Genomic DNA, 26,730 nt, shown 5'->3' with positions numbered 1-26,730 from the left:
ATGCTGTTTGTTCACTGACAGATTTGACAGAGTTCTGGGCTTTAGGCCATGCCTTGTTATTGGGCTACAACCATAGCTATGCAATTTGTTTTTTAAAGAAGCTATTGATCCTTTGTGGCTAAATTATAGGCATTCTCATGGTGTAGTAGGCTATTCTGAATAATTGAATTTCTTTCTGAACAGACAGCAGTAATTCTATAACTTTGGTAAATTTATTTTTAATTTAACAGAACCCTTTGCACGGCTATGATTATATAGGGAAATAAAGGAGGAAGCACAACGCCAGAAAGATGAGAGTTGCAGGCTCATGTATATCAGAGCGGAGAGAGATTATAGAAAGTGAATCTCACTCTAGTTCTTTTTGAGATTCTGGAGCGCTTCTCACACAGCCATGTGTTAGTCTCAAACATTGTAACCTATGTTGCGCAAACCATAAACCCGGGCCAGCACAACCCAAATCAACATTAAAAAAAAATAATGTAGCATTGCAAAAAGTGAAAATAATTTTGTCATGAGAGGTACCAGATCCAGCCAAATAGGTTCTGGAACGAAACAGTCCAAAATGGAGAGGTGCCAGATCCTGTTCCAGCAGAATCCGGGTCAAATTAAGCACTGGCTATAAACATTAATATGGCTACCATAGGTTATGTGCTGCACAGGACAATACAGCCTAACATGGCTGTGACTTCAATAATGAAAGATCAGAGGGATGCAGCCACACAGCACTACAATGCAGCACCATCATCCTCACACAACTGCATGAACTTGAATGCATCTACACAATCAAATACCCACATAAACTATACACACATATCTATAGTTTCAGATTTTTGAAACTAACCCAAGATAGACCAGAGCCTGTCATTTTCAATGAGAGCAAATTAATCATAGTGGGCAGAACAACTAAGGAGGTGGGCAGAGCCAAGCACGAGCTAGTGAGATCCTATTGGCCATTCTAGCATTTATTTGCATATTTCCGTTGGGGAAGGCTTACCAGCTTTCAGGAGATGCAGCTCATTTGGGAAACTCTCTCCCTGGGCTCTTTTGAAGATGACTGTCTCAGCTTCTTGGTAGTCTTCTGTGGAAGGGTCACCACCCTGACCTGCCACCCCATGTAGCACTTCCATAGTAACTTCTAGAAACTCCTTCCAGGTAGTACACTGGCTCACATCTGGGTCTTGGGAACCAGCAACTGCATTGACATCGATGTAGGATTGCTTCCCGAGTTCTGATGCGTCCTCCGCAGGATGAACATTTGGCTTAGCTGACCACTCATCTGGACTTTGAAGGAGGAATGGTGGTCCTTGGCTCCATCTGTTGGGCAAGACTCTGCAAGGTATTTCAAAGTCTTGCCTCTCATGATGTCGTATACAGGATTCCTCGCCGAATCCACATAACACCATGCACAGAGATCTGTTAGCTCTTGAATCTTGGCCACTTTGGTGCCTACAAAAACTTTAAAGTGTCAGGACTCCGACTGCAGCCACAACAGCATGATTGTGGAATCTGTCCACAAGATGATGGCCCTGCCAGAATACATCCGGCATTGCTTCTCCATAGACAGCAGCTCCATCCAGATAGGCCTCAATTCAGACTCTCCTGATGAACTGGTGTGTTTTTGTGTTTGCAGGTGTGCGTGCAACCCACAGGTTTATCTCTGTACATAATTAGTGGTCTTCCATCTACCATCCCATAGTAGGAAATGGTATTGGGCATGATGGTTTGCTGTGCAGTAGCCTATAGTTATTATATGCTTGTCCTTTTCTCTGAGGTGCGAGAGGCTGCTTATAAAATCTTCCTCTTCCCGAATTCAAGTCTGCTGCTTTGTGTGGATGACCTGCTGGCTTGTAGGAATAACCTAGCCAACTTAGTGGGCTATGAATCTTTTGCACACAGGGCTTTAAAGGGAACCATGGCCAGGACCCCAGGTAAAGCACTCTGGCCATTAGCCTAATTTCTTAGTGCTCCGCTGCTTGTATAAACTATTTCATTGACTTTGATTCTACAAACAGAGAAGTGTGTACTGTGTTGACCAGTGTGTTGTGTATGTTTTGTTTGGCAGAGACTGTCATGAAATTCCTTGAATTGCGGACAGACAAACTCTCCGGAGTCAGATACCCAGACACTGGCATGACCACTCTGTACAACAAATAAATGTTTTGTACATGTGGCACATGCTCACACAATAATGTCCCTATTTTGCATTTCAGAACTGCCAAAGATTTTAACCTGATGAGGGACATGAAGATGAAAATGAACTCAAGAAGTATTGTGAGTCATCTTATAAATGCATTTAATCAGCTCTGTTCTGACATTCATGTTTAGGAGATTAAGACAATCCTTTCAATAGTTTTTTATCTCAGGAACTCATGCCAAGGGACCACCCCTACTTCAGCGGTGCTGTGTTGGCAGAGAGGTAAGATACCTATACAAAGGTCTATATAGTTCTGTAATAACCCTATGTGTATGTTCTCAGTGGACAGAATATAAGGACAAGGAATCGTAGGGAATATCCTAAATAAACAATTTAATGATTGACAGGAGTACCTGAGCTTTATTTTCTACTAAAATGCCTCTAGGGGGGGCTTGTGTATTGCTTAATGTGATTCAGAAAACAGTCTGTGATAAGGCTATGTTATGAGTGTATGTGTGTGTGCAAGTATAAGATAGATCCCTGCCTGTACAGTCCTTACTTCTCCCTGGGGGCCTGCATGGAGGGCCTCAACATGCTGTTTAGTCAGCTGCTGGGGGTCTCCTTCCAGAATGAACAGCCCATGGCAGGGGAGGCGTGGAGCGAAGACCTCCGCAAGATGGTGAGAGAACAGTCTGTCTGTCTGTATGACACTCAACACCAATGTCTGGGGGCCCCTTTGAGTGAATCAGCAGAAAATGTAATAGTTGCTGCTTGGCTTTTTGTCATTTTAAAGTCTCGTTACTGTGCTGTTTACCTAGCTGGGGATGGATTTTATTTCAAGCAGTGCTGCATGTCCGTTGGTTCACAGGCTGTTGTCCCTGAGGCAGAAGGTCTTCAGGGATACATCTACTGTGACTTCTTCCGAAGGCCTGACAAACCACACCAGGTAAGACAAGCGGCTGTAGAAATACTGTCTAAAGCCTCTGCTACAGTAAGACACCAGTGCTGATCATACCAAGGCCTTTTCTGTGCCCCCAGGACTGCCACTTCACCATCCGAGGGAGTGTCTGAAGGAGGATGGGGAGTACCAACACCCTGTGGTTGTCCTGATGCTGACGGGATTTCCCTTCTGTCATTTTTGCATGGTATATTTCGAGTTCTATTTTTGGCTAGCGCTAAGGTGGCGCAAATGTCATACACACATTAGTTTGCAATTTTGTCGTGTAAAAACTAGCGCAGTGGCATTTTCCAGCCCTAGTGGCAAGTTCGGCAATTTACCTGTCTAACAATCACTCGCTTGTGCTGAGGTGGGAAGGGTGGCAATATTATGAAGTGTGTCCTTAAAGACAAGCTAAAAGTTACAATTTCATGCAGCACTTAAGGGAGGTTTTCAGACCCAACAAAAGCAGGTCTTAAAGGTAACACAGTTGATAATGGCATGGATTTTGAGAGCAGCGGCGCAGCCTATACTGCCGTGACGCACAGTGCCCACGGAAGGAGAGATGTGCCTTTTGTGCTGGTGAATCTTGTATTTAGAAATAATACAAATATATGGTTTCCCCCATTTTGTTTAATTTGATTAAAATCCAAGCATAGCCTACCCTCACCTTAATCAAGACTGGTTTAGCAGCATGGCATAAGTGCATATTTTTTATCCTGGCCATTAGCCAAAAGTAGCCTGTGAATAAAAGGGTTTTAAATGGTCTACTGAGAGTGCTTTGAAATATTTGAGTTTATTTCCCTCATACTTTTTCATTATTCACAATTCGCATACCTGCATTTCGCTTGTTCAAATAGGCTATCCATCTCCCTTTTCAAAGAGCTCCCCTCGTCCGACAAAGACACGCTCCTCCAAACTATTCAGTCCTCCTATAATGACATATTAACTGTAGTTTTTTTTGAGAATCTGCCTCGCACATAGGTAATGATATAATTGACAGGAGCCCAGTATTTTGTATAGATGTGCAAATGCTATGCGAAAAAACATTTAAGCCTACGTTTGCACACAGTGCCATGGAACGAGAGAAGTGGTTTATGATATCATGCTTCTGATCTGATCCTATTTAGAAAGATTGTTGTTGGTTTAAAAAACAGATTGATTGGTTTTCGTTTAATTTGATTAAAAACCAAACTTATTAGAAAGAATCACTGTCCATAGTCTTAAATTGCCTTGTCTGTGTTATATGCCCACGGGGAGCAATTATGGTGCCTGTAACTGTATTTAGACATAGCCTATTTAAAACAAGTTGTTTTGTTTTTATTAGATATTTGATTAGAATTATACATAGTCTTTTTAGGCCTTATCAATAGCCTAGTGAATACAATTTAGCTTTTTGACTAAGTTTGGCATGTCGATGTCCAGACTGCAATTTACAGTAGGCCTAGCCCCTATATACAAATGAATGCTATAGCCTAAGTTTAACAATGTATTTCCATATCAAAGCAATTAGAACAATATGGACTGCAAACGTTCAACATATTTCGCATATATGGGGCAGGCTATTTAACAAACTAGGCTGTCATTATAATGGACCAACATTCTAATTGGAGTTGATGACAACGCAATACATAAAAGACTGTAAATACACAACTTGAACCAACCACATATTTAGGCATGGAGCACATTTTGATTGGCCAGTGAGGGGCCAAGCCTCAACACCCTATGCTCGACACACCCACAATTTAATTATTCATAAAAATGTTGATCCACCACCAGCTACTGCGCCCGTAATTCCAGTTGTGAAAATAGCACAAATATTTGTGACACCCCCCCGAACCTATAACACTACCACCAGAGCAAAAATTTACCGTTGCGTTATCTTTGCTAAAATAGAGCTCTTCGTGTATATTTGCTTAATAGACACATTTATCCAGTGAACTACCGTAAATGACTAATAGGCTTAGTCTTCTTGTATTTGTATGACCTCCTGCGATACAGGGCTAGCATTGCATGCTACCGTGAAAAATGTACTACATAGTAAAGTTGGTAAACAAGCTCTTTTGTGAGAGGTTTAGTAAACAAGCTCTTTAGTGAGAGACTCATCTTCTCCTGACAATGGTCTTTTCCAGGAACTAGATGCTCGACTGACTTTGCTAATGGAGTTCTTTGCCACAGACTATCGGGTGGTGAATCAGTTTGCACGGCACTATCAGACCGGACAGGTGGGCAACACAAGTTCATACCCGTCTTCTGTAACTTTCCCTCTCACACAGTCCTTCTTAACATTATGGAATCTATGTAGATGGAGTAGCATTAGTTCTTTAGCTGTTTGTCTACTGCTGTGGTTCACAGATAAGGTATCTGTCCTAAGCTGTCCTATCAGACTGTCTATTATAATACTGTAGACTTTGGCAGTCCTTTATTTAATAGTTACGTGACGTATCACTAGATCTCCATAAGCTATGAACCAAATGCACTTGGCTGCACTTGAACACGTTGGGTTGTGTCATGGTTCTGAATCAGACTGAAAGTCTGTTGATTACACAGACCACAAACATGAGCACTTACTTTTTTTTGTAAGATTATATTTGATATTTTATCAACAATACCAAACATACACATACAAACGACAACATCATACAAATGTACTGTTGTATCCTCATACCAAAGTCAAGCTAATAGCAAACGTTTCACTTAGCCAAATCTTGAAGGCACGCAGAGGTTCACCACAGAGAAGAAGTCGATAGATGGGTGTTTTTTGTTTGTCTCAGAATGATTTGTTTCTATTTCAGCCCCTGCCCAAGAGCATGGTCTCCTTTGTGAATCCAAGAGAATCTGTGGGGCTGCAGACACTCAGCTTCAAGTAGCCACAGTGGCAGTGTCTGTGTCTAGCAGTTTTGTTGGTTGTACCACAACCAATGGGAAAACTATAATTTTACTCATTAAATAATTGGCATGTTTATTTTTTCACAGGTTTTTTTTATGCTGTTTTGGATCAAGTGTATCATGGCAAGCCAAAAAATCGGTCAACGACAGACATTCTAAAAGAGTTGCAAGACAAATTCTATGGACTACCTTACATTCCAAATACTGTACGTGCATAGATATCTGAGAGTGAGTCTCATTATGGAAACTGTGGATGATATAGTGATCTGTGAATGTCAGATCAACTATTCTCTCCCTGATATAAACCACCCGCTCTGTACCCCTGCCCTCCTAGTGTGTGTGAGAGAGTTATTACCCAGAGAGGAACATAAAACATAGAATAGAATAACCCAGAGACCTCTAGAGGCTATTTCACAGTTGTAATCACAGTTGTGGGGGGAAATGCCCATAAGAATGATTGTGCTCCCTGAAATGGCTGAAAAACACAGCTAACCAATCTCTACTCCAAGAGACAATTTTCTTGTCCATTCCATATGTTTTGTTATTAAATAGCAGAGCTCAAATCTTCCTTGGGGTATATTTAAGATAAAAGTAGTTTCCCAAATGCGAAAAGACATATAATAGCGAAACTCAAAAATAATTTAGGTTGGACTACAAAATGATGCTGCTCTTCTGACAATGTACAGTAACAGTCAAATGTTTGGACACATCTACTCCTTCAAGGGTTTTTATTTACAGTTCAAGTCGGAAGTTTGCATACACCTTAGCCAAATACATTCAAATTCAGTTTTTCACAATTCCTGACATTTAATCCTAGTAAACATTCCTTGTTTTAGGTCAGTTGGTATCACCACTTTATTTTAAGAATGTGAAATGTCAGAATAATAGTAGAGAGAATGATTTATTTCAGCTTTTATTTCTTTCATCACATTCCCAGTGGGTCAGAAGTTTACATACACTCAATTAGTATTTGGTAGCATTGCCTTTAAATTGTTTAACTTGGGTCAAACTTTTAGGGTAGCCTTCCACAAGCTTCCCACAATAAGTTGGGTGAATTTTGGCCCATTCCTCCTGACAGAGCTGGTGTAACTGAGTCAGGTTTCTAGGCTTCCTTGCTCGCACACACTTTTTCAGTTCTGCCCACACATTTTCTATAGGATTCAGGTCAGGGCTTTGTGATGGCCTCTCCAATACCTTGACTTTGTTGTCCTTAAGCCATTTTGCCACAACTTTGGAAGTATGCTTGGGGTCATTGTCCATTTGGAAGACCCATTTGCAACCAAGCTTCCACTTCCTGAATGATGTCTTGAGATGTTGCTTCAAAATACCCACATCATTTTCCTGCCTCATGATGCCATCTATTTTGTGAAGTGCACCAGTCGTTCCAGCAGCAAAGCACCCTCACAACATGATGCTGCCACCCCCGTGCTTCACGGTTGGGATGGTGTTCTTCCTGTTCTTGCAAGCCTCCCCCTTTTCCCTCTAAACATAACGATGGTCATTATGGCCAAACAGTTCTATTTTTGTTTCATCAGACCAGAGGACATTTCTCCAAAAAGTACGATCTTTGTCCCCATGTGCAGATGCAATCCGTAGTCTGGCTTTTTTTATGGCGGTTTTGGAGCAGTGGCTTCTTCCTTGCTGAGCGGCCTTCGGGTTATGTCGATATAGGACTCGTTTTACTGTGGATATAGATACTTTGTACCTGTTTCCTCCAGCATCTTCACAAGGTCCTTTGCTGTTGTTCTGGGATTGATTTGCACTTTTCACACCAAAGTATGTTCATTCCTGAGCGGTATGACGGCTGTGTGGTCCCATGGCGTTTATACTTGCGTACTATTGTTTGTACAGACTATTGTTAGTACCTTCAGGTATTTGGAAATTGCTCCCAAGGATGAACCAGACTTGTGGAGGTCTACAATTTTTCTGAGGTCTTGGCTGATATGATTTTCCCGTGATGTCAAGCAAAGAGGCACTGAGTTTAAAGGTAGGCCTTGAAATAGATCCACAGGTACACCTTCAATTGACTCAAATGATGTCAATTAGCCTAAACTTCTGACCCACTGGAATTGTGATACACTGAAGTATAAGTGAAATAATCTGTCTGTAAACAATTGTTGGAAAAATTACTTGTGTCATGCAGAAGTTGATGTCATTACCGACTTGCTTCCGACTTCAACTGTATTTGTACTATTTTCTGCATTGTAGAATAATAGGGACGACATCAAAACTATGAAATAACACTATGATGAAACTGGCTCTCATGAGGACCACCACAGTAAAGGAAGACCCAGAGGTACCTCTGCTGCAGAGGATAAGTTCATCAGAGTTACCAGTCTCAGATTGCAGCCCAAATAAATGCTTCACAGAGTTCAAGTAACAGACACATCTTAACATAAACTGTTCAGAGGAGTCTGCGTGAATCAGGCCTTCATGGTCGAAATGCTACGAAGAAACCACTACTAAAGGACACCAATAAGAAGAGACTTGCTTGGGCCAAGAAACACGAGCAATGGACATTAGAACGGTGGAAATCTGTCCTTTGGTCTGATTTTTGGTTCCAACCGCCATGTCTTTGTGAGATGCACAGTAGGTGAACAGATGATCTCTGCATGTGTGGTTCCCACCGTGACGCATGGAGGAGGAGGTGTGATGGTGTTGGGGTGCTTTGCTTGCAACACTGTCGGTGATTCATTTAGAATTCAAGGCACACTTAACCAACATGGCTACTACAGCTTTCTGCAGCGATACGCCATCCCATCTGGTTTGAGCTTAGTCATTTGTTTTTCAACAGGACAATGACCCAACACACCTCCAGGCTGTGTAAGGGCTATTTGACCAAGAAGGAGAGTGATGGAGTGTTGCATCAGATGACCTGGCCTCCACAATCACCCGACCTCAACCCAATGGAGATGGTTTGGGATGAGTTGGACCAAAGAGTGAAGGAAAAGCAGCCAACAGGTGCTCAACATATTTGGTAACTCCTTCAAGACTGTTGGAATAGCATTCCATGAAGCTGATTGAGAGAATGCCAAGAGTGTGTGCAAAGCTGTCATCAAGGCAAAGAGTGGCTACTTTGAAGAATCTCAAATATAAAATATATTTTGATTTGTTTAAGACTTTTTTGGTTACTACATGATTGTGTTATTTTAATAGTTTTGATGTCTTCACTATTATTTTACAATGTAGTAAATGGGAAAAATAAAGAAAAGCCCTTTTGACTGGTACTGTTTAAACTTTTTATTTACAGTTGGAAAATGTAGTGTTTAATTTCAGGTTTTTTAAGTTTATAGAGTTTTCATATCTGTGCCTGGTCCACACAGGCAAAATCACAGATCGTTGCAGTGACCATATGGAATCACTTTTACCCCGGTCTTTGTTTGGAACTGTGACATTCAGCCAGCCTTTTGGTAGGTCCTTACCTGTCATTGACTGTGAGAAGCAAAAGGGAGGGTTCCCACTGGGTTTGGCTTATAACAAGCCCCCACACAGACAGCCGAGCTATCATCATCAAAACGAGATTGTGTAGGAGTTAGAAATAACTGGCCAGAGAAAGAATACACAAAATCATTCCCCAAGAGATGATAAGCACTGCATGTCTTATTTACACTGCATCCGGAAAGTATTCACGCCCCTTTTTCCACATTTCGTTACGTTACAGCCTTATCCTAAAATTGATGAAATAGTTTTTTCCCCCTCATCAATATACACACGATACCTCATAATGACAAAGAAAAAACAGGTTTTTAGATTTTTTTTGCACATTTATAAACAAACAACTGAAATATCACATTTACATAAGTATTGTTGGGTTCTGAGAATATGAAAATATACTTATTCATGTCACTGATGGAGTGCCAAGGTTGAGGGTCAACACCAGAAGTTAAGGGTTATAGGAGGACGGTATATAGTGGGTGCAACTAAGCTTGGAATGTGTTGAGTGCAGGGAAGCGAGTACATGTGGCAGGCATTGATAAGGGGAGACGGGTGGAGATCTTAGAACCTAACATTGTCACTGAGGGAGAGAGTGTAATGTATAATGTTTACATTATGTCAGGATATGTTATTGTTAGCCATCAGGGATCCTCTGGAAGGAGAAGAGACACGGTCTGGTATCAATAACTATGACAGCCTTGACTTGGGGAGGAGTGAGCACTTTGGGGTAGAGGTCAGGTTAGATGAAGTGAGGAAGAACAGATATCACTAAGATTCTGTCTAGCAACAGAGATGCATTGTGGAGGAGGAGACTCAGCCTAGGAGAAAGGGTTAAATATTAGTGCTTGTGTGAAATGTTTTTTGTCTGAATTACAGCTGTATCGACCCTTTGGGAAGAATTAAACTTGGTTATGCTTCTCTAGTGTCCGTGAGTTATTTACTCAAAATTAGAACCGAACAGTATTCAGACCCTTTTTAAAAATGTAACTAGGCAAGTCAGTTAAGAACAAATTCTTATTTACAATGACGGCCTACCCCGGCCAAACCCTCCCCTAACCTGGACGACGCTGAACCAATTGCGTGCCGCCCTGTGGGACTCCCTATCACGGCAGGTTGTGATACAGCCCAGGATCAAACCAGGGACTAGTGATGCCTCTAGCACTAAGATGCAGTGCCTTAGACCAGGCACCCTCATAGATATCATCCTAACCAACTTGCCCTCTAAATACACCTCTGCTGTTTTCAACCAAGATCTCAGCGATCACTGCCTCATTGCCTGCATCCGTAATGGGGCAGCGGTCAATCGACCTCCACTCATCACTATCAAACGCTCCCTGAAACACTTCAGCGAGCAGGCCTTTCTAATCGTCCTGGCCCGGGTATCCTGGAAGGATATTGACCTCATCCCGTCAGTAGAGGATGCCTGGTTATTTTTTTAAATGCCTTCCTCACCATCTTAAATAAACATGCCCCATTCAAGAAATGTAGAACCAGGAACCGATATAGCCCTTGGTTCTCTCCAGACCTGACTGCCCTTAACCAACACAAAAACATCCTGTGGCGTTCTGCATTAGCATCGAACAGCCCCCGTGATATGCAACATTTCAGGGAAGTTAGAAACCAATATACACAGGCAGTTAGAAAAGCTAAGGCTAGCTTTTTCAAGCAGAAACTTGCTTCCTGCAACACAAACTCAAAAATGTTCTGGGACACTGTAAAGTCCATGGAGAATAAGAGCACCTCCTCCCAGCTGCCCACTGTACTGAGGATAGGAAACTCTGTCACCACCGATAAATCCACTATAATTGAGAATTTCAATAAGCATTTTTCTCCGGCTGGCCATAATTTCCACCTGGCTACCCCTACCCCGGTCAACAGCACTGCACCCCCCACAGCAACTCGCCCAAGCCTTCCCCATTTCTCCTTCTGCCAAATGTTCTGAAAGAGCTGCAAACCCTTTTTACTAGCCTGTTCAACCTCTCTTTCGTGTCGTCTGGGATTCCCAAAGATTGGAAAGCAGCTGCGGTCATCCCCTCTTCAAAGGGGGGGACACTCTTGACCCAAACTGCTACAGACCTATATCTATCCTACCCTGCCTTCAGAGCTGGTCATGGTCCTAAACGATATCATAACCGCCATCGATAAGAAACAATACTGTGCAGGCGTATTCATTGACCTGGCCAAGGCTTTCGACTCTGTCAATCACCACATCCTCATCGGCAGACTCAATAGCCTTGGTTTCTCAAATGATTGCCTCGCCTGGTTCACAAACTACTTCTCTGATAGAGTTCAGTGTGTCAAATCGGAGGGCCTGTTGTCCGGACATCTGGCAGCCTCTATGGGGGTGCCACAGGGTTCAATTCTTGGGCCGACTCTCTTCTCTGTATACGTCAAGGATGACGCTCTTGCTGCTGGTGAGTCTCTGATCCACCTCTACGCAGACGACATCATTCTGTATATTTCTGGCCCTTCTTTGGACACTGGACAACCCTCCAGACAAGCTTCAATGCCATACAACTCTCCTTCCGTGGCTTCCAACCGCTCTTAAATACAAGTAAAACTAAATGCATGCTCTTCAACCGATCGCTGCCTGCCCCTGCCCGCCCGTCCAGCATCACTACTCTGGACGGTTCTGACTTAGAATATGTGGACAACTACAAATACCTACGTGTCTGGTTAGACTGTAAACTCTCCTTCCAGACTCACATCAAACATCTCCAATCCAAAGTTAAATCTAGAATTGGCTTCCTATTTCGCAAACAAAGCCTCCTTCACTCATGCTGCCAAACATACCCTCGTAAAGCTGACCATCCTACCGATCCTCGACTTCGGCGATGTCATTTACAAAATAGCCTCCAATACCCTACTCAATGAATTGAATGCAGTCTATCACAGTGCCATCCGTTTTGTCACCAAAGCCCCATATAAAAAAAGCAGCATTCCCCAAGTTAGGATGGCTTTCACTTCAGCAGTAATAAATTCATGAACTTCTTTGAGGAAAAGATCATGATCATTAGAAAGCAAATTAGACTCCTCTTTAAATCTGCGTATTCCTCCAAAGCTCAGCTGTCCTGAGTCTGCACAACTCTGCCAGGACCTAGGATCAAGAGAGACAATTAAGTGTTTTAGTACTATATCTCTTGACACAATGATGAAAATAATCATGGCCTCTAAACCTTCAAGCTGCATACTGGACCCTATTCCAACTAAACTACTGAAAGAGCTGCTTCCTGTGCTCGGCCCTCCTATGTTGAACATAATAAACAGCTCTCTATCCACCGGATGTGTACCAAACTCACTAAAAGTGTCAGTAATAAAGCCTCTCTTGAAAAAGCCAAACCTTGACCCAGAAAATATAAAAAACTATCGGCCAATATCGAATCTTCCATTCCTCTCAAAAAATGTTGCAAAAAAGCTGTTGCGCAGCAACTCACTGCCTTCCTGAAGACAAACAATGTATATGAAATGCTTCAGTCTGGTTTTAGACCCCATCATAGCACAGAGACTGCACTTGTGAAGGTGGTAAATAACCTTTTAATTGTGTCAGACCGAGGCTCTCCATCTGTCCTCGTGCTCCTTGACCTTAGTGCTGCCTTTGATACCATCGATCACCACATTCTTTTGGAGAGATTGGAAACCCAAATTGGTCTACACGGACAAGTTCTGGCCTGGTTTAGATCTTATCTGTCGGAAAGATATCAGTTTGTCTCTGTGAATGGTTTGTCCTCTGACAAATCAACTGTACATTTCGGTGTTCCTCAAGGTTCCGTTTTGGGACCACTATTGTTTTCACTATATATTTTACCTCTTGGGGATGTCATTTGAAAACATAATGTTAACTTTCACTGCTATGCAGATGACACACAGCTGTACATTTCAATGAAACATGGTGAAGCCCCAAAATTGCCCTCGCTAGAAGCCTGTGTTTCAGACATAAGGAAGTGGATGGCCGAAAACTTTCTACTTTTAAACTCGGACAAAGCAGAGATGCTTTTTCTAGGTCCCAAGAAACAAAGAGATCTTCTGTTGAATCTGACAATTAATCTTGATGGTTGTAAAGTCGTCTCAAATAAAACTGTGAAGGACCTCGGCACTACTCTGGACCCTGATCTCTCTTTGGACGAACATATCAAGACTGTTTCAAGGACAGCTTTTTTCCATCTACGTAACATTGCAAAAATCAGAAACTTTCTGTCCAAAAATGATGCAGAAAAATGTATCCATGCTTTTGTTACTTCTAGGTTAGACTACTGCAATGCTCTACTTTCCGGCTACCCGGATAAAGCACTAAATAAACTTCAGTTAGTGCTAAATACGGCTGCTAGAATCCTGACTAGAACCAAAAAAAAATATCATATTACTCCAGTGCTAGCCTCCCTACACTGGCTTCCTGTTAAGGCATGGGCTGATTTCAAGGTTTTACTGCTAACCTACAAAACATTACATGGGCTTGCTCCTACCTATCTTTCCGATTTGGTCCTGACGTACATACCTACACGTACACGTACGGTCACAAGACGCAGGCCTCCTAATTGTCCCTAGAATTTCTAAGCAAACAGCTGGAGGCAGGGCTTTCTCCTATAGAGCTCCATTTTTATGGAATGGTCTGCCTACCCATGTGAGAGACGCAGACTCGGTCTCAACCTTTAAGTCTTTACTGAAGACTCATCTCTTCAGTGGGTCATATGATTGAGTGTAGTCTGGCCCAGGAGTGTGAAGGTGAACGGAAAGGCTCTGGAGCAACGAACCGCCCTTGCTGTCTCTGCCTGGCCGGTTCCCCTCTCTCCACTGGGATTCTCTGCCTCTAACCCTATTACAGGGGCTGAGTCACTGGCTTACTGGTGCTCTTTCATGCCGTCCCTAGGAGGGGTGCGTCACTTGAGTGGGTTGAGTCACTGACGTGATCTTCCTGTCTGGGTTGGCGCCCCCCCTTGGGTTGTGCCGTGGCGGAGATCTTTGTGGGCTATACTCGGCCTTGTCTCAGGATGGTAAGTTGGTGGTTGAAGAAATCCCTCTAGTGGTGTGGGGACTGTGCTTTGGCAAAGTGGGGTTATATCCTTCCTGTTTGGCCCTGTCCGAGGGTATCATCGGATGGGGCCACAGTGTCTCCTGACCCCTCCTGCCTCAGCCTCCAGTATTTATGCTGCAGTAGTTTGTGTTGGGGGGCTAGGGTCAGTTTGTTATATCTGGAGTACTTCTCCTGTCTTATCCGGTGTCCTGTGTGAATTTAAGTATGCTCTCTCTCTTTCTCTCTTTCTTTCTCTCTCTCGGAGGACCTGAGCCCTAGGACCATGCCTCAGGACTACCTGGCATGATGACTCCTTGCTGTCCCCAGTCCACATGGCCGTGCTGCTGCTCCAGTTTCAACTGTTCTGCCTGCGGCTATGGAACCCTGACCTGTTCACCGGACCTGCTACCTGCCCAGACCTGCTGTTTTCAACTCTCTAGAGACAGCAGGAGTGGTACAGATACTCTTAATGATCGGCCATGAAAAGCCAACTGACATTTATTCCTGAGGTGCTGACTTGCTGCACCCTCGACAACTACTGTGATTATTATTATTTGACCATGCTGGTCATTTATGAAAATTTGAACATCTTGGCCATGTTCTGTTATAATCTCCACCCGGCACAGCCAGAAGAGGACTGGCCACCCCTTATAGCATGGTTCCTCTCTTGGTTTCTTCCTAGGTTTTGGCCTTTCTATGGAGTTTTTCCTAGCCACCGTGCTTCTACACCTGCATTGCTTGCTGTTTGGGGTTTTAGGCTGGGTTTCTGTACAGCACTTTGAGATATCAGCTGATGTAAGAAGGGCTATATAAATACATTTGATTTGATTTGATTTGATATACTACCCACCACTGCGACCTGTACGCTCGTTGGCTGACCCTCGCTTCATACTCGTCGCCAAACCCACTGGCTCCAGGTCATCTACAAGACCCTGCTAGGTAAAGTCCCTCCTTATCTCAGCTCGCTGGTCACCATAGCAACACCTACCTGTAGCACGCGCTCCAGCAGGTATATCTCTCTGGTCACCCCCAAAGAAAATTCCTACTTTGGCCGCCTCTCCTTCCAGTTCTCTGCTGCCAATGACTGGAACGAACAACAAAAATCTCTGAAACTGGAAACACTTATCTCCCTCACTAGCTTTAAGCACCAGCTGTCAGAGCAGCTCACAGATTACTGCACCTGTACATTGCCCATCTATAAATTACCCCAAACAACTACCTCTTCCCCTACTGTATTTATTTATTTTGCTCCTTTGCACCCCATTATTTCTATTTCTACTTTACATATTCTTCCACTGCAAATTTACCATTCCAGTGTTTTACTTGCTATATTGTTTTTACCTTGCCACCATGGCCTTTTTTTGCCTCTACCTCCCTTATCTCACCTCATTTGCTCACATTGTATATAGATTAATTATTCTACTGTATTATTGACTGTATGTTTGTTTTACTCCATGTGTAACTCTGTGTTGTTGTATGTGTCGAACTGCTTTGCTTTATCTTGGCCAGGTCGCAATTGTAAATGAGAACTTGTTCTCAACTTGCCTACCTGGTTAAAACCTGTTTTTTTTAAAGACCGCTGCTCCACTCAGTACTTTGTTGAAGCAATTTTGGCAGCGATTACAGCCTTGAGTCTTCTTGGGTATGACTTTTCAAGCTTGGCACTCCTGTGTTTGGGGAATTTCTCTCAATCTTCTCTGCAGATCCTCTCAAGCTCTGTCAGGTTGGATGGGGAGCGTCGCTGCACAGCTATTTTCAGGTCTCTCCAGAGATGTTCGATCGAGTTCAAGTCTGGGCTCTGGCTGGGCCACTCAATGACATTCAGAAACTTGTCCTAAGCCACTCCTGCGTTGTCTTAGCTGTGTGCTTAGAGTCGTTGTCCTGTTAGAAGGTGAACCTTCGCCCCAGTCTGAGGTCTTGAGCGCTCTGGACTAGATTTTCATCAAGGATCTCTCTGTACTTTGTTCTGTCATTCTTTGCCTCGATCATGATTAGTCTTCCAGTCTCTGCCCCTGAAAAACATCCCCACAGCATGATGCTACCACTACCATCCTTCACCGTAGGGATGGTGCCAGGTTTCATCCAGACATGACACTTGGTATTCAGGCCAAAGAGTTCAATCTTGGTTTCATCAGACCAGAGAATCTTGTTTCTCATGGTCTGGGTCCTTTAGGTGCCTTTTGGATAACTCCAAGCAGCTATCATGTGCCTTTTACTGAGGAGTGGCTTCTGTCTGGCCACTCTACCATAAAGGCCTGATTGGTGGAGTGCTGCAGAGATGGTTGTCCTTCTGGAAGGTTCTCCCATCTCCACAGAGAAACTCTAGAGCTCTGTCAGAGTGACCATTAGGTTCTTGGTCACCTCTTTGACTAAGGCCCTTTTCCCCCGATTGCTCAGTTTGGTTCTCCCATCTCCACAGAGAAACTCTAGAGCTCTGTCAGAGTGACCATTAGGTTCTTGGTCACCTCTTTGACTAAGGCCCTTTTCCCCCGATTGCTCAGTTTGGCCAGCTCTAGGTTGAGTCTTGGTGGTTCCAAACTTCTTCCATTTAAGAATGATGGAGGCCACTGTGTTCATGTGGACCTTCAATGCTGCAGACATTTTTGGTACCCTCCCCCAGATCTGTGCCTCTACACAATCCTGTCTCTGAGATCTACGGACATTTTCTTCGACCTCATGGCTTGGTTTTTGCTCTGGCATGCACTGTCAACTGTGGGACCTTACATAAACTGGTTTGTGCCTGTCCAATCAATTGAATTTACCACAGGTGGAATCGAATCAAGTTGTAGAAACATCTCAAGGATGATCAATGGAAACAGGATGCACCTGAGCTTCATTTCGAGTCTCATAGCAAAAGGTCTGAATACTTATGTAAATAAGGTATTTCTGTTTTTTTTATTTTTTTTATACATTTGCAAACATTTCTAAAAACCTGCTTTCGATTTGTCATTATAGGGTATTGTGTGTAGATTGTTTAGGAAAAACATGTATTTAATACATTTTAAAATAAGGCTGTAACGTAACAAAATGTAGAAAAAGGGAAGGGGTCTGAATACTTTCCGAATGCACTGTATGTTCTGTAGCCAATTTTGGGTGAAATACTTTCCTTTGTGTAAGCCATATTTGAGAAGGTGCCTAGGAGAGTTAAAAAAATATACATTTTCCAATATAGTGAAAATAAGTGTCTTTAGTTGTAACTGGTACTCTGTCTCAAGGCCTGGCAGCTGAGATTCAATCACCTCATTGGCTACAGTGTGAAGTACTACTCCTACCTCATGTCGCTTGCTGTAGCCTCCATGGTGTGGAGGCAGTGCTTCCAAAAAGAGAAATTCACCTGTCCATGTTGTAAAAGCAGATGTTCTATTTTCTCAAAGGTCTTATATGTCTGGTCTGCCATGTGAGGTCTCTGCTATTTGACTTTAAAGAAATCTCTACTACCTCATAAATGGATTCACTCACACTAGTCTGTACATGACAGTAACAACCCACATATACTCACACCCACATATACTATATCACTGTAATTTCCTTTATTGGACATCAGGGGATTTGTGTTTAGAAATGCAGGATTGTTTTGCCTGGAGTGTTTTGACTTTCTTAGAATACATTTTGTCTCTGCTCTTTTCATCATGGGGGCTTGTAGAGTGGCAGACTACAGTTCCCTGTCAGTTGCAGTGAAAGCACAGCTCAACCCCCATGCACACTAAGCCAGTACAGTATTCACAGAGGCAGCCATATCCTCATCTGTCTGGCATAAACCCCAATCCTCTCGCTTTCCACTTTTCTTCTTTCAAGCCCTCTCTCCCTCTCTACCTGTCTCTCAATCTCTGCCTACTCACCCCCTCCACTTAATCTCCCCCACAGGGAGATGGGAGAGCACTATTGCAGGGCGATGCTAGCTCATGGCAGTAAGGAGCCTATGCTTATGGTGCAAGGTAAGGAGCTCACTCAAACTCACCCTTTTCTTTGCCAGCTACCTTCCTCCTTCTCCTTACTACTTAGGGTTCTTGCACACTCTTTGCCCTCCTATGGTGATATGCTGGGTTTTGCATTTACAATCATTAGTTCCTTCCCCAGGTCACCACTCCTATATGTATAGTATGATCAACTGATTTAATTTTGGCATTGCCATCAATGCATAGCGCTTGAAGTTTATTTTGCTAGTGCATATGGATGAGGCGCAGGCCTCGGATACTTCAAAATCTTAATTATAGGGGTATGTATGATGATGGCAGTTGCTTTGCCCTGTGGTTGGATACAGGTAAGGGCTGCTACTGTGCTACTCTCTGATGCCTCCCAGGTTATCCTGAAACCACTGTAAATCTCAAAACAGGAAGCTTTAACGTGTGTTTTTCATGTCAACAATCAAGTTTTCAAGATGTAGAACTTTCAAAATACAGAAATACAGCCAGTATGATTTCTGTATTTTGAAAGTTATATACAATTCAAGTCGGACGTTTACATACACTTAGGTTGGAGTCATTAAAACTTGTTTTCCAACCACTCCACAAATTTCTTGTTAACAAACTATAGTTTTGGCAAGTCGGTTAGGACATCTACTGTGTGCATGACACAAGTAATTTTTCCAACAATTGTTTACAGACAGATTATTTCACTTATAATTCACTATCACAATTCCAGTGGGTCAGAAGTTTACATACACTAAGTTGACTGTGCCTTTAACCAGCTTGTAAAATTCCAGAAAAGGATATCATGGCTTTAGAAGCTTTCTGATAGGCTAATTGACATCATTTGAGTCAATTGGAGGTGTACCTGTGGATGTATTTCAAGGTCTATCTTCAAACTCAGTGCCTCTTTGCTTGACAAAAAATTGTAGACCTCCACAAGTCTGGTTCATCCTTGGGAGCAATTTCCAAACGCCTGAAGGTACCACGTTCATCTGTACAAACAATAGTACACAACTATAAACACCATGGGACCACACAGCCATCATACCGCTCAGGAAAGAGACGCATTCTGTCTCCTAGAGATTAATGTACTTTGGTGCGAAAAGTGCTAATCAATCCAGGAACAACAGCAAAGGACCTTGTGAAGATGCTGGAGGAAACAGGTATAAAAGTATCTATATCCACAGTAAAACGAGTCCTATATCGACATAACCTGAAAGGCCACTCAGCAAGGAAGAAGTCACTGCTCCAAAAACGCCATAAAAAAAGCCAGACTATGGTTTGCAACTGCACATGGGGACAAAGATCTTACTTTTTGGAGAAATGTCCTCTGGTCTGATGAAACAAAAATAGAACTGTTTGGCCATAATGACCATCGTTATGTTTGGAGGAAAAAGGGGGAGGCTTGCAAGCCGAAGAACACCATCCCAACCGTGTAGCACGGGGGTGGCAGCATCATGTTGTGGGGGTGCTTTGCTGCAGGAGGGACTGGTGCACTTCACAAAATAGATGGCATCATGAGGCAGGAAAGATATGTGGATATTTTGAAGCAACATCTCAAGACATCAGTCAGGAAGTTTGGTCGCAAATGGGTCTTCCAAATGGACAATGACCCCAAGCATACTTCCAAAGTTGTGGCAAAATGGCTTAAGGACAACAAAGTCAAGGTATTGGAGTAGCCATCACAAAGCCCTGACCTTAATCCTATAGAGAATTTGTGTGCAGAATTGAAAAAGCGTGTGTGAGCAAGGAGACCTACAAACCTGACTCAGTTACACCAGCTCTGTCAGGAGGAATGGGCCAAAATTCACCCAACTTGTTGTGGGAAGCTTGTGGAAGGCTAACCAAAACTTTTGACCCAAGTTAAACAATTTAAAGGCAATGCTACCAAATACTAATTGTGTGTATGTAAACTTCTGACCCACTGGGAATGTGATGAAAGAAATAAAAGCTGAAATAAACCATTCTCTCTAATATTATTCTGACATTTCACATTCTTAAATGTGTTCCTTCCAAACAACTCAACTGTAGTTTCATCTGTCCACAGAATATAGAATAGAGCGCTGTGGAACGTCCAGATGCACTTTTGCAAACTTCAGACGTGCAGCAATGTTTTTTTGGGCGACAGCAGTGGCTTCTTCTGTGGTGACCTCCCATGAACAACATTCTTGTTTGGTGTCTTACGTATCGTAGACACGTCAACAAAGATGTTAGCATGTTCCATAGATTTCCGTAAGTCTTTAGCTGACACTCTAGGATTCTTCTTAACCTCATTGAGCATTCTGCGCTGTGCTCTTGCAGTCATCTTTGCAGGACAGCCACTCCTAGAGAGAGTAGCAACAGTGCTGAACTTTCTCCATTTATAGACAATTTATCTTACCATGGACTGATGAACATCAAGGCTTTTAGAGATACTTTTGTAACCCTTTCCAGCTTTATGCAAGTCAACAATTCTTAATGTTAGGTCTTCTGAGATATCATTTGTTCGAGGCATGGTTCACATCAGACAATGCCTCTTGTGAATAGCAAACTCATTTTGTGAGGGTTTTTTATAGGGCAAGGCAGCTCTAACCAACATCTCCAATATCGTCTCATTGATTGGACTCCAGGTTAGCTGACTCCTGACTCCAATTAGCTTTTGGAGAAGTCATTAGCCTAGGGGTTCACATACTTTTCCCAACCTACTCTGTGAATGTTTAAATGATGTATTCAATATAGACAAGAAAAATACAATAATATGTGTGTTATTAGTTTAAGCACACTATGTTTGTCTATTGTTGTGACTTAGATGAAGATCAGAACAAATATTATGACCAATTAATGCAGAAATCCAGGAAATTCCAAAGGGTTCACATACCTTTTCTTGCCACTGTATATGGCAGCGCTTTCATTTTCAATTGTCGTAGTTACTCGATCAGATTCTGAGAGTGTTGACATGCATCATGGGGAATGAACCTCTTAGTAGCTGTCAGCATGACATGAGTATAGCCCAAGCTGAGATGTGTTACAATACAGAACAAGCACAGCTAAGCAATGGTGTATTACAGGCCAATTTAACATGATTACATCTAGTTTAATTTCTGTAATATGAATGAACTCAAACACTCAGAGTTAAAACAATAGATAAAGAACACAAAAGAATTAAGATTTTCTATCCTCCAAACAAGTTAAAAAGGTTCTTCATAGAAGTCCTTGTAAGTCCTTTGTATCTAAATCTCTCCCTCTCTCCTGGCCTGTTCCATGGTTTGTAGGCATGCTTCAGAGGTCCCCTACCATTGAAGAATTAGTGGACGCTCTAGTAGTTGACCTGGACACAGACTCTGTAACCTGCTGCGATGATTCCTCAAGAGCGAATCCTACTTTTGTATTTTACCTACAGCGAATTACCACCGGAAATTAGGGGCAGTGCCCCTCTCCACTTACCTCATCCTACACACAAAGCGAATGTCAAAGGTCCTTCCTCGAATGCTTACGTCCTCTGTCTCCACTTCCCTCTGACTTGTTTAAGCAGGCAAGAAGAGGACACAAGGAATTAAGGAAGGACTTTTGAGATTCACCCGTCCCACACACACATACCTATCCCTCAGTGTCCTTATTTAATCTTCACATCTGGAGACTTGCATCTCAATACTTTGAAAAAGCCTCTTTTGACACACTATCCCTTTCTGGATAGGCGATAGTAATATGATGGAAGCCATAATGGCTGCATTATTACCTGAGTAGTAAAGGATGTATTGAGAAACAGCCTCAGATGCAGAGAATGGAAGTGCGTAATGACTGAATGGTGGCCTGAAATAAATTGATATTTAATATACAAATTTAAGTGCAATTCCGCTGCAGTGTCCTAGTGAGAATGACGGAATGAAGTGTGTATAATATTGTATTTTATGACTTGTGATGCGTCCTTATCCCAATGTGAATAATGAACCCTTATAAAACCTGCATGTTGCCAGTGTCAACCCTATATTGTGTTGTCTACTGTCATTTGCCATCTGAACAGCTAGTGTCCTCGCGTGGTAGGCAATCACTTCATTACTCTAGCTAAGGGTTTAAGCTATTGAATAAATCATTCTTGAATACTCCTTTTATGAGTCAGACCGACAGCAGCCGGATTCCTGAAACAAGTGAAAGAGCTGTGGGGCTGCCAGTGTTTAGACATGGAGGATAAGGGCATGGAAGGTGTGTGGGTTGTCTGTCTGTCAGGGGGTCTGGAGGGGCTGCAGATAAATGAGACTCACTGGAGCAGTAAGAGGCATCTGGCACTGTGCTGGCCTCTCCAAGAGCTCTACTCTATTCTCTGGGTTTCCCTCATACTAAAAAACACCATTAAAACAATGGGTAACACTTGACACCCTGCTCGTTATGCCTTCATGACAATGACGTAAACATGTCATATTCATTCTTTTAAATTACAAGATTTAGAATGTATTTACATACACGTTACAGATGATTCCGAAAAGACACATTCCAAGATAATTTGTCAAATTTAAAGCTGGAATCCGTAGTGGTGAAACACGCAATATTGCAACAACAAAAACGTTACTTCAAATGACAAACACAGGCATCATTGCATATCATTGCATGCGTGAAAGAACAGCAGAGTATGTACTATAATTATTTTTACCACGAGGCAGGATGCGCCTCTGCCCCGTTTAAATAAAACAATAACAAATACACCTTGTGCGCCCAGTGGCGCTGTTTCAACTTTTGCAGATGTTAGCTTTAAACGTATACTATATCAGACCCGGCCCGCACATTTTGGTAATGTCAATGAAATATACTGTATGAGGAAAATAACAGAAGCAGAAAATTACAGGTTTTAATGGCTTTTGAAACCAGCAAGTCACGTCTCTGTCAGGTTGAGCAGTTGTCATGTCACATAACCACAATGTAACGGCTGTCGTAGTCGTTCTCCTCCTCAGACGAGCACGGATCGGACCAAGATGCGGATTGGTAAGTATTCATATTTTAATGGGAAAACAACAAACACTACAAAATACAACAACCAACAAACGTGACTAACCTGAAACAGTCCTGTGTGGCCCAAACACTGACACAGGAACAAACACCCACAAAACACAGGTGAAACCCAGGCTGCCTAAGTATGATTCTCAATCAGGGACAACGATTGACAGCTGTCTCTGATTGAGAATCATACCAGGCCGAACACAAAATCCCAACATAGAAAATCAAACCTAGACCAACCCACCCAACTCACGCCCTGACCAACTAAAACAAATACAAAACAAAGGAAAACAGGTCAGGAACGTGACACACAAGTCTATTAAGACACAGTCAACATATCAACTGTTATACTCATGAAGAAACGGTCCTACTACAGTTTGTTTAGTGAATCCCAGATCTTTAGGTTTTCGCTCCAGCCCTATTCTTTCGCAACTGATTCTCATAATTAGCTAGTTGATAAGCTGAATCAGGTCAGTTACAACTGGGGTTGGAGTGAGCAGGAACAGGGTTGGAGAGCCCTGCTCTAGGGTAAATTCCTCATCAGACACCTCTACCACTTCCAGGTCATATTGGGAAGGGTCATGGTTCATCTCACTGGCACTAGAGGTCTTCTCTGTGACTCTCAGGCAGGATATGTGGCCATTCCATTGCTGTTCTGAGAAACGTGGAGAAAGAAACCACTGCTGTGCTCAGTGCTGCAAGGTTCCTCAGAGAATAGGGGAACAGCTTCATTTGACCTTACGACAGGAAAATGCAGTTTTATTGATGTCGAGGGGACATGTGAAGTGCTGAAATTCAAGTTATGCACTGATCTCAAGTTAGGATTTGGCTCCATGTCCATATTGGTCAAGAATGACAGTGAAATGTCCCCTGCAAGCCAAGGCTAACAACAGAACAAAATACCAAAAGTTACGGCCGTGCCATGGTACGGCTGTGCTTTATGTGATACCTGATGGGCCTGAATATGCTCAAAGCTGGGGAACTCTGCGTCTTAGCAGCTACCACCTTAGTGCAAAACTATACGTGTACCACAATAAGTGTTTATAGCAATACATATTTGGCATGGTATAAAAACAGCATAACATCTACATTATACTTTGTTTCACATGATGACAATCTTTGTCAGCACAAGGGGGATGAGGGAGAATCTTTGATTGAGGCAGGGTTAACATGAGGTTTCTTCTCCAACTGTCTCTTTCAGTAGATGGCACAGGGGCCAGTAGGACAGAGGCCAGGGCACTACAAATGACCACAGCCAGGACCGTGTCCCTGGGGCTGGACGAAACCATGACTGAAAGGGGCACCGGGTTCACCCTGCTCCTGCCTAAACAGTAAACACGCAAATACACACGCACTGTTTATCCTTAGGTGCAATACTGCCTACATACCTTTAATAATAGAACAGTTATGACACCCATTGTCTCAAAGTATGCCATGGAGATGTCTTTTTAAGTGTGGGATGAGTCAGATTTGTAATTGAGTGTGGGTTCAGTGTGTGTCTACATGTGTTTGTAGGCTACTGTGTGTTTTGGCATGTGTATATTTTGTCTTTTAGTGAGGCATTGAATGCTCTCTCATAAGTCCTCTTTAATAGTGGCTTCTCAGAGCCAAAGACGCAGCACGAGTCTGGTTGTCTCTGTTTCCCCAAATCCTTCCTGCTCATCAGTTCAGATAGAGGACAACCTATTGAAACAAGGTCACATGCTGATCTAATCTTAACACTGTTCTGTGCCAAAACCACTTTAGTACATACCCCCAGGGCATCATCAAGGGGTTAGCTTGGAAGTACAAACTACGGTAAGATCCTTCAGGATATGCAAGAACTTACTTGTGCTGGCCTAGACATTGTTTTAGTTTTTTAATCGTCACTATGAATGAAATGCCGCTCAATCACAACTGGAGGCTGTAGAGATAAGACACTTGGAGAGCACCCTCACTCTGGATACAACAACCTATATGTCTCATACGGATTTAACATTGCAACTACAAGAGTGGAGTGGGAAAATATCAAAACAGATGCTCTTGAAATCATCTAAAATCATCTGAGCTTCAATACCGGGAGTATTTTTAACATCTAACAGTAGGTTGTAACATCTGGGAAATGTGCTCTTTTTTAAACCCCATTTGACTGCCAAGTTACACACAGAGAGATACTGAGGTTCAACAGCCAGCTAGCTCACACTCTACTACAAAACAATGGTAGGCATGATTTGATCTTCCAAGAATTTCATTTGAGGCTGGTACATAGTGGATATGTGGGCAAACAATCCCAAAAAGATGTTTAAACAGACAGACATCAGTAAAGCACATTTCACATGTTCCCTGGAAATATTTTCCTGAATTAATCTAAAAGTGGTACAGTAACATTAAGTGTGCATGTGATAGGGATGCACCCTACATGGACTGAAGCACAGTCTTGCCTATGGGAGATAATTTGCATTGATGAAAAGGCCAACTCACAGAGAGGCTCATAGGCAGGAGGAGGGTCTCCACAGGGTGCACAGTCCATGTCCTGAAACACACTCAGTTTGGTTTTCTTATAGGACATGTAATATAAACAACAGCATTAGTGGCAGAATGGGTGCACACTTCAGAGATAATGGGAGGATCAGACAGTAGCTATTCTCACCTGGGCAGTGAGTCTCCACACACCGCCTGTGGCGGTGCAGTTAGCCTTTTGAAGGCGGCTGGCGTGGACACATGATAGATACGACTTGCATTTTTGCCCTCCTGTCTCCTCTTCATAGCTGCCAGGTCTACAGGGCACACAGCAGGCACCCGCCCTGTAGCCAAATCCACATTCCTGTGGGGATTAACCCACACACATACAGGAGACCCAGCTGATTGGGAGGTGGTGATGTGGGGGTTGGGAGTTCCCTAACAGTGGCTGTGAGAAAAAGAGAGACAACTTGCATAGAGGCATGTTACAAACCTCATATTCTGGGGGTTCTCAGGTGCAGTCAATGAAACCGGATGGCCATGAACACTTGAGAAGCTACAGTAACTTACTTTGTGCTGGTCTGACTGCCAGGAGTTTAAACCACCTGTGTCTGATTGGAAAGTGCATAGTGTGAAGCTGTGTAAGAAAGTTTGAATACTTGGCACAAATATAGTAGCTTATGCATTAATGTTTAATTCAAAACATAAATAGGATACTCTGTATGGGATAGGATAAATGTGGCATGTCAACACAGTACGTGACAAGAAAGACATTCATTATATTTACACTGCCTTCAGAAAGTATTCAGACCCCTTGACTTTATCCACATTTTGTTACGTTACATCCTTATTCTAAAATTGATTAAATAAAAATACTCCTCCGCAATCTACACACAATACCCCATAATGACAAAGCAAAAACGTGTTGAGAAATTTTTGCAAATCTATAAAAATAAAAAATAAACAGTAAGTATTCAGACCCTTCACTATGAGACTCGAAATTGAGCTCAGTTAC

General features: G+C 42.7%; 1 pseudogene; it reads left to right on the top strand.

Annotated features, from left to right (window-relative positions):
- Positions 1-1,352: 1,352 nt before the first annotated feature.
- Positions 1,353-22,155, top strand: LOC139536719 (mitochondrial intermediate peptidase-like; annotated as a pseudogene).
- Positions 22,156-26,730: the final 4,575 nt, after the last annotated feature.

Source organism: Salvelinus alpinus, chromosome 13 (genome assembly GCF_045679555.1).
Source record: "Salvelinus alpinus chromosome 13, SLU_Salpinus.1, whole genome shotgun sequence".
Taxonomy (NCBI): Eukaryota; Metazoa; Chordata; class Actinopteri; order Salmoniformes; family Salmonidae; genus Salvelinus; species Salvelinus alpinus.
Note: the sequence above shows the minus strand (reverse complement) of the source record. Positions and strands in the feature narration are given on the sequence as shown.